Source organism: Pezoporus occidentalis, unplaced genomic scaffold, assembly GCF_034315485.1.
Source record: "Pezoporus occidentalis ecotype Australia unplaced genomic scaffold, CSIRO_AGI_Poc_V1 ctg323, whole genome shotgun sequence".
Classification (NCBI taxonomy): domain Eukaryota; kingdom Metazoa; phylum Chordata; class Aves; order Psittaciformes; family Psittacidae; genus Pezoporus; species Pezoporus occidentalis.
The window spans coordinates 286966-295409 of NW_026915192.1; positions in this window are offsets into that span (position 1 = coordinate 286966).

An 8444-nucleotide genomic window follows, 5' to 3' on the forward strand; every position below is an offset into this window, starting at 1 on the left:
AGGGGGAGTCCCACTGTGGGTGACCTCAGTGGGGTGGCTCAGGGCTGTGTGTGAATCAGTTAACTGCTTGGCTGGGTGGGATGGGTGCCCACCCCCTTTGGCACCCATAGGGCACCTAAGAGGGGGAGAAATAGAGTCTCCACAGTATGGAGGTGATGGATGGGAACTGTAAAGGTGCAAAAATGAGGAAAATAAGCCCTCCAAAAGAACACTCACAAATAAATCCAACTTCCAGGACTGGGAAGATGAAGGCTGCAGCATCCTTTGGGAGAGGAGAGCGGGGGGTTGGAGGGGGGGGACCAGCTACCTGTGGGTGGGAGAGGTTGGTGATCCCGGCGGGGTCAGGGCTGCTGCAGTGAAGTGCTTGTGCAGCAATGGGGGGGCCGGGGGGAGGCAGGAGGTTGCTATGGAGAGGAACACACGGTGCATACTGATGGCGGGGGGGGGGGCTGCCAGCGCTGCCGCAGCCCAGGGAGATGTCAGTGTTGTGCAAGGAGAGCACGGGGAGGGGGACACCCAATCTCAATGGTGGCCTTGGGGAGCAGCAAAAAGAGCCTGGTCCTATGCAGCCCCCCTAAGACCCACTCTCAATGCAGGATGGGGGGTGTGGGGGGGTGTGCCAATCCCTGTATCCCAGGTTAAGGTGGCTGGGAATGTGATGGAGGCTCTATTTCCACCCCCCCCACACTCCCTCTGTGCATGATCACACAGGGGCTTGCAGGGGTGCACTTGCACCCCTAATGCCCCATGCTGGAGCTTCACCCAGTGAGCTCCGTTGCTCCCATGGGCCATTCCCAGCACCCAGGCTGGGATACTGCCCATGGGAGCAGATGCGGGAGCTGTCCCTAGGGATGCTGCTCATGTCTGGCACAAGCAGTGCCTCCCGTCCTTTGGGGGGGTCACCCCAATATTGTGCTCTCACCCGGGTGGGCACCAGATACCAACCCCACCTTGACATTGCTTACTGGGGAAACTGAAGCAGGGGACTATGGTCCCCATGCCATGGCTGTGCCCATCTTGCACCCATCCTAAAGGGTAATGCTACTCCTGGGGGATTGTTAGGGGTTCATCCCATTCCCTCCTTGTCTCCAAAGCAATGCTTCCTACAACCATCAAATTTAGTCTTTTCCCCCCATTTCAGCTCACAAAAAGCAGCGCTAAAGGAGGACAAAACCCACTGCAGCTGCATTAGTGCCCAGGTAAGGCAGGCACAAACACATACAGCACTGGGGTGAACAGGGAAAGGAATCCCACTGGGAGGTAGGCAAATCCCACAGGGAGGCATGCCCTGGCATGGCCACAGCCTCACCGGGATGTCCAGTGCTTGAAGCACAGCTTGATTTCATTGACTTCATTTAGTTCTTATTCTTTAAGCTTCAGTTCTCCCTCTCAAGCAGTGAGCGCCGCTTCAGAGGCTGAAAAGCCTCGTGATGGGGCTGATTGTTGGGTTTGGCCAGCAAAGGTTGCTTGGGATAGTGGGAGAAAGAAAAGATGTCAAAATCGAGGGGGAAAGTGGTTATTTGGCTATTTCTTTAGCAAAGGCCTCTGAGAGATGCTTATGTGGGCACCCAGGCATGGTGCACACAGTGCCCAGTGGATATGGGATGAGCAGGACAAGGGAAGCCTGGTCCCCCACATGTGGCTGTACCTGTACATGATGGAGATTATGATGTCAATGAAGCAGAGAGGAGGTTTCTGGCCTCTCGTGGTAACGATGCTGGAGCAGGCAATGGAGCTGCACAGAGCCCAGGGATGCTGCAAGGACAGTGGGATGAGGGATGCTCCACATCCCAAGCAAGAGGGGTCCAGGGCTGACCCCAGAGCCGTAGGGAATGGAGATGGAAGGAGGCTCATTGTGCTGCTGCCATGAGCAGGAAGGGCTGTGCCACCATTCCGGCTTTTTCCATCCCCTTGGAAACAAGGCAGGAATTTGCCTGCCCATGGCATGGAGACGGATCCAAGGGTACAAGGCTGGGAAAATGCCCCCTATCCCATGAGGAATGTGCCAGGGCAGGGGATGGTGCACATGAATGCACATCCAGACCTGGCTCCACCATCCCTTTGGCACATGGGATGTCATCGTCCATGCCAAACTCACCCCCGTACCAGCACACAGCACCCAGCTCTGCTGCCATCCGCTGCTACCTGGAGCAGGATGAGGGCTGTGCCACCCACCCCAGCCCTGCAGTGGAAGCCGGGGCGGGGAGCAGCAGCAGGACCCTGCCTTCATCACGCTGCTTGGATCTGACCAGGAGATTTGGCCACCCCCTTCCTCTTCAAATTAATGGCTGTGCCGTGAAGGAAATTGAAGCCATTATTCTTAGCTTGCATCCTTTATACCCACCAACTTCAACCACTTGACATGCTAATCACAAGCTAACGAGGAAGGGAGGCGATTTCCCACGTCAGACCTGCAATCCAGTGCATCTGGCAGCAGGAGTGGGGAGCATCCTGAGCCGGGGGCCACCAGCACCTCAACACCAGCATGCCCAGCCCCTTCCACCCTGCTGTAGCCCCCCAAAGCTGCTGCCACCCCACGCTGTCCGCATCCAGGACCCTTGTGGAGGGATGTGGGGTGATGCCGTTGCTCCCCGGGGCCATCCCGCGCATCCGTGCTGCACGAACAGCCCCAGCGCCAGCAGCGCGGATCCCAGCTGGAGGAACCAGACCACCCCTGCTGCTCCCAGAGGAAGGGCAAGGCCCTTGGAAGAGATTTCCACGTCCCCTCCGCCCGCAGCAGCTCCCCCTGAGCCCCGGCGCATTCATCGCACCCTCCGCAGGGCTGCGTCTGCCCGGCCCCATCCATCCCAGCCTGGCCTGAGCCCAGCCGCCAGCCGGCCAGAGAGCTCTGGAGTCCATTAACATTCCCCCCCGAGCGATTTAATCCCCCCCTCTCTGTGCCCTGGCTCTGGCTTTTAACTCGGGTTTAATCAAGCCCAGCCTGGCGCCTTCTAAATCACCGGGGCGGATGGCACCCAGCTCGCCGCATGGCACATGGGTGCTGTGGGTGCGCTCTGCAGCGGGAGGCGGGGGCAGTCCAGGGCAGAGCCATTCCAAGAGGTCTCCACTCTCCAGTGACTGGAAAAGGCGTTTTGGAGCCGGAGGAGCTGAGATCAGCAGAGCAGGGGCCAGCAAAGGCAGGGAATCAAAGCAAAGGCTATTGCAGGGGTTGCTGTTAATACCGGCTGCATGAGGATGGCCTCGGGGGGAGCTGGCACCGAGGGGGTGGGCTGTGTCCACAGGGCAGGCTGGGGTCCACGGGGAAGGAGGAGGGTTTGGCTGCTGGATGCTTGGATTCGTTCCCAGCACCCACTGATGGGGGGCACAGGGTCTGGGGCCCCACTGGGGTGGGAGGTGATGCTGCCTGCACCCATGTTCCTAAACCGAAGCACTAAGGTGTTTGGGGAGGACCAGAGGGATGCAGGGGGATGCCCCCCCCCCCCCCGGGGTTTCACCACATCACTACTGTAAAGGGAGCAGAGCCCCTCTGGGGGTCCTGGATGGGGCTCTGTGGGGTGATGGTGGCTTTTTCCAGCCATGTCCTGTGGGATGGAGGCAGGATCAGTGCTGGCTGTGAGGCTGGCTGAGGGGTCTGGGGGTGATGTGCGGGAACCAAGGGGCAGGATGTGGCATTTTGGGGGGCAAAGCATGAGCCCAAGTGGTTTTTGGGGGTCCCAGCTGTGTGGGTTATCAGCAGTGGCAGAAGCGTGGAGCTTCCCGGCTCCTGGGGGAGGGATTAAGGGGATTATATTATTATTTGTTATCGCTGAGGGGGGAAGAAATAAGGAAGAAGCCTTCATCGCTGGGAACTGTGCCTAATCAGAGCTCCCTGCTTCCGCACAGACAGCCCAGGATGGATCCTGATGGATGGATGGATGCTGAGCATGTGCTGGGGCTGTGGATGCCTGGGGGAGGGCCTTGCATCAGGATGAAGGGAGCACCTATTGACACCCCAGCATCTCTGCAGGATGGGGACAAACTGGGCTGCGGTCCCCCCTACTTGCTGGAGCTATGTGCCATGCAGTGATGCGCTAAGGGGCATGCCCAGAGGTGCAGGGGTTAGAGGCATACTGGCATGTGGGGACATGAATGAGATCAACACGGGCTCTGGTAGGGGGAGCAGGAGGATGAGGAGGGTCCAGCTGAGCCAGGTCCCCATGAACCCAGGTCTGGGGATAGAGATACCCAAGGACACCCATCACAGCTCTTCCTGCAGGGCCTGGGGAACCCAAGGACAACCACATTCATTACACTGCCCCTTCCAAGCGCACACCTCCAGTTTTGCCTTCAAAGCCCCCCGTTTCCAGCCAAGCCCTGCTCAAACGTGGGGTGCAAGCACAGGGCAGCTCCTCTCCAATCCTGCCTTGCCCATAGCCAGGCTGAAGCCAGCACCACCACCACCAAAAGCTCATCATTAGAGCTGCTTCCCCACACCCTTCCTTTAGTCTTTTATTTAGACTTTCTGGCTCTTGTTTTTGCACCGGCGAGCGCTGCTGGAGCGCACAGAAATCCTTCAGATCTCGGCTGGCAGCAGAGCTCTGCCTAATCACAGTCATTATCTGGAAGCAGGTAATGGGCATCTTTCCCATGTTAATGTGAAAACAGAAGCAGCGAGAGCAGGACACTGGGGAGGATGGGGCTCGCTCCTGCTCACTGCTCCTGAGCACGAGTGTTGGGTGCTGGTGGCTTTCAGGCGGGTGCAGTGAGGGGTCCAGTGGCTTGCGCTCAATACATCAGGCAGGAAGGGGCTGTATCCTGCATGGGCAGAGCTCGTCCTTGCTGCCACCGCGATGCAAGCACCGGGCCCGTGTTTTGGGCAGCGGTGGTGGCGTCTTCCTCCTCCCCGCGCCACCGTCGGAGCTTGCCCCCGGCTCGGCCCAGCGTGGCCGGGTCCTCCGCTAACAAGGACTCGTCCCTTTCATCGCCAGGGGCGGGAGGGGCCGGAGCTGGAGGTGAGAGCCGCGGGTGCCCGCCGGGGCCGGGAGGGGAAGGTTCCGTGGCGCTGGAGTTTCGTTTGCTGCGATACCATTAACGAGTGAGCAAAGGTTGCGGAGTCTCCATGGAGACAAGACAGCAAAGCGAGCCCGAGCGGCTCTGCGCCGGGGTTACAGCTGATTAGGAAATGTCAGCGCAACAGCAACTGCCCGGCGCCACGCTGGCCCGGGGACCTGCGCATCCCATCATCCTGGGGGTCCCAATGCATCCCATCATCCTGGGGGTCCCAGTGTGTCCCATCATCCTGGGGGTCCCAGTGTGTCCCATCATCCTGGGGGTCCCAATGCAACCCATCATCCTGGGGGTCCCAGTGTGTCCCATCATCCTGGGGGTCCCAATGCATCCCATCATCCTGGGGGTCCCAATGCATCCCATCATCCTGGGGGTCCCAGTGTGTCCCATCATCCTGGGGGTCCCAGTGTGTCCCATCATCCTGGGGGTCCCAATGCATCCCATCATCCTGGGGGTCCCAATGCATCCCATCATCCTGGGGGTCCCAATGCAACCCATCATCCTGGGGGTCCCAGTGTGTCCCATCATCCTGGGGGTCCCAATGCATCCCATCATCCTGGGGGTCCCAATGCAACCCATCATCCTGGGGGTCCCAGTGTGTCCCATCATCCTGGGGGTCCCAATGCATCCCATCATCCTGGGGGTCCCAATGCAACCCATCATCCTGGGGGTCCCAGTGTGTCCCATCATCCTGGGGGTCCCAGTGCATCCCATCCATCCTGGGGGGTCCCAATGCAACTCATCATCCTGGGGGTCCCAGTGTGTCCCATCATCCTGGGGGTCCCAGTGCATCCCATCATCCTGGGGGTCCCAATGCATCCCATCATCCTGGGGATCCCAGTGTGTCCCATCATCCTGGGGGTCCCAATGCAACCCATCATCCTGGGGGTCCCAGTGTGTCCCATCATCCTGGGGGTCCCAATGCAACCCATCATCCTGGGGGTCCCAATGCATCCCATCATCCTGGGGGTCCCAGTGTGTCCCATCATCCTGGGGGTCCCAATGCATCCCATCATCCTGGGGGTCCCAATGCATCCCATCATCCTGGGGGTCCCAGTGTGTCCCATCATCCTGGGGGTCCCAGTGTGTCCCATCATCCTGGGGGTCCCAGTGCATCCCATCCATCCTGGGGGGTCCCAATGCAACCCATCATCCTGGGGGTCCCAGTGTGTCCCATCATCCTGGGAGTCCCAGTGCATCCCAACCATCCCGGGGGTCCCAGTGCATCCCATCCATCCTGGGGGTCCAAGTGCCTCCCATCATCCTGGGGGTCCAAGTGCATCCCATCATCGCAGTGGTCCCAGTGCACCTAATCATCCTGGGGATCCCAGCACATCCTATCATTGCAGCTGTACCAGTGCATCCCGTCCATCCCGGGGGTCCAAGTGCACCTCATCTATCCCAGTGTGCCACTGGACCACCGCATACTGTGTGCATCCCACCCATCCCAGGAGTCCCAGTGCATCCCAGGTACCTCATGTGCATCCCACCCTCCCCAGTGTCCCACTGCATCCCATCCGTCCCAGTGTCCCACTGCACCACGGGTACCTTGTGCACATCCCATTCATCCCAGTGTCCCACTGCATCCCATCCGTCCCAGCGTGCCACTGCACCCCAGGCACCTCATGCATCCTGTGCATCCCATGTGTCCTGTGCTCCCTGCCCATCCCCAATGCTCCATTGCATCCCAGCTACCTTGTGCATCCCATGCATGTCCCAGGCATCCTGTACACCCTGTTCATCCCATGTGCCCCATTGCATCCCTTGCGTAAGGCTGGCACATGGGCTCTGATAAGGTGCCATGGAGGATGACCCCTCTTCCCATCCCCAAATGAGGCTGGACAAGCTGGATCCCGCCTCATTTCCCCAGGAGCAAAGTCCAGGCTGAGGGAAAGGGATTGGGATGAACCTGGAGGGGGGGAAACAATTTGTGCCAGGGGGTTATCAGTTGCTTGGATGTGGCTAGAGCCCACTTAGGAGGGAGGCAGGAGCAGCCCCACTGCCCTTCCCCATCCCCTACAGCATCCTTTACCTCCAGCAGGATGCAGGGAGGCACCAGGCAGGCGAGAGCATCTCTCTTGTACAGACACAAGTGTCAAGGGGTACAGGGAGGGGGCTGGCTCCTGCAATTTAGCAGGTATTATTTGGCAGCTATAAACAGAGCCTCTCGCACAGCCGGGGAGAGATAAAGGTTGCAGTGCAGATACAGATTAGGTGGTTCCCTTGAGGCTGTGACACCTTGAGATAGAAGCAGCTCTTCTTCAAGGGAACAGCTTGCTGGCAGCCTGGAAAACCTGGAGTTGAGCAGCCTCCAGCAGCATCGCACCCTTTGCTTTGCACCCATAGGACTGGGATGTGGGGTGCTGGGAGCACAAGGGGCTGAGCATTGCACTGAAAGGGGATAATGCAAAAACGGGCAAGAAATGGGTGTTTGCAGCACATGTGTGTGCCAAGGAGAGACCAAAGGGAATGGAAGCAGTGACAGAGAGACCCAGGATGACTGTGCCCATCGGTGATGCCCATGGCAGTGATGGCATGGATCTGTCGGCTCCTCAATGGGAGCAGCAGTAATTTAATCCCCATGGTTTGGTTTAGTGCACTCTGAGCATTCAGAGCTTGGTGTCCTGGTACCCTTCACCCTGCTCTGAAGCCACGAGCATCACCCTGGCTCTGCTGAGGACCAGGCTGGGCTGCAGGATGCTGCCAAGGACCCCTAAGTGATGCAGTGGTGGAGGGACCAGGATGCATGGCCATGTGCAGTGAGTGCGACCCATCCCCATGTCCCACTGCCAGCCCCAGTCTTTAGACCAGGCTCATTTAAGCCACCCTGCCACCCCCCGAACCCTGCTTTGGGGGCTGGAATCGGGTGGGGTCTCGGGACCCCCTGTCCTGGTTTGGGGGTTGGAGGTGAATGGGGGCCCCCCCATCCCTTCACCTTCCCTCCTCCTGCCCCTCATCCCCGTCCCTTAACCCCCACCCCACACTCCTGCCCCACAGCTCCCAGCCCTGACCCCCGACCTGCCCACGCCCCCCGCCCCAGCTCCACTTGCCCCCTCCCGCCCTGGAGTGACTCCCCCGCTCCTCCAGGTGGAACTTTCCTCTCAGGGTGTGAGACCATAGAGGCGAAAGGCGATACCAAACGCGAGCTCTCCCGGGGAGGGCAGAAGAGACAAACTCCTTTCCCCCAAAGCCGCCTGGAAGGATATTGAGCTGTGTCCCCCACAGAATTAGATGCGTGTTTTAAAGATGTTGTGGCTTTGAGTGGTGAAATTCCCCCTGGAATTTATCCCAAACCCGCCCGAGGCTCCCCCCGCCTACCTCCCCTAATGGTACGTTCTTCCCTGTTTACTCTCTTTGCGCGGCCGCGTTGGGTGGGGTTTTTCCGCTGCTCCAGTTCCGTACGCAAGTAGCGTAGGGCGGTTTTGATGGACAGCCAG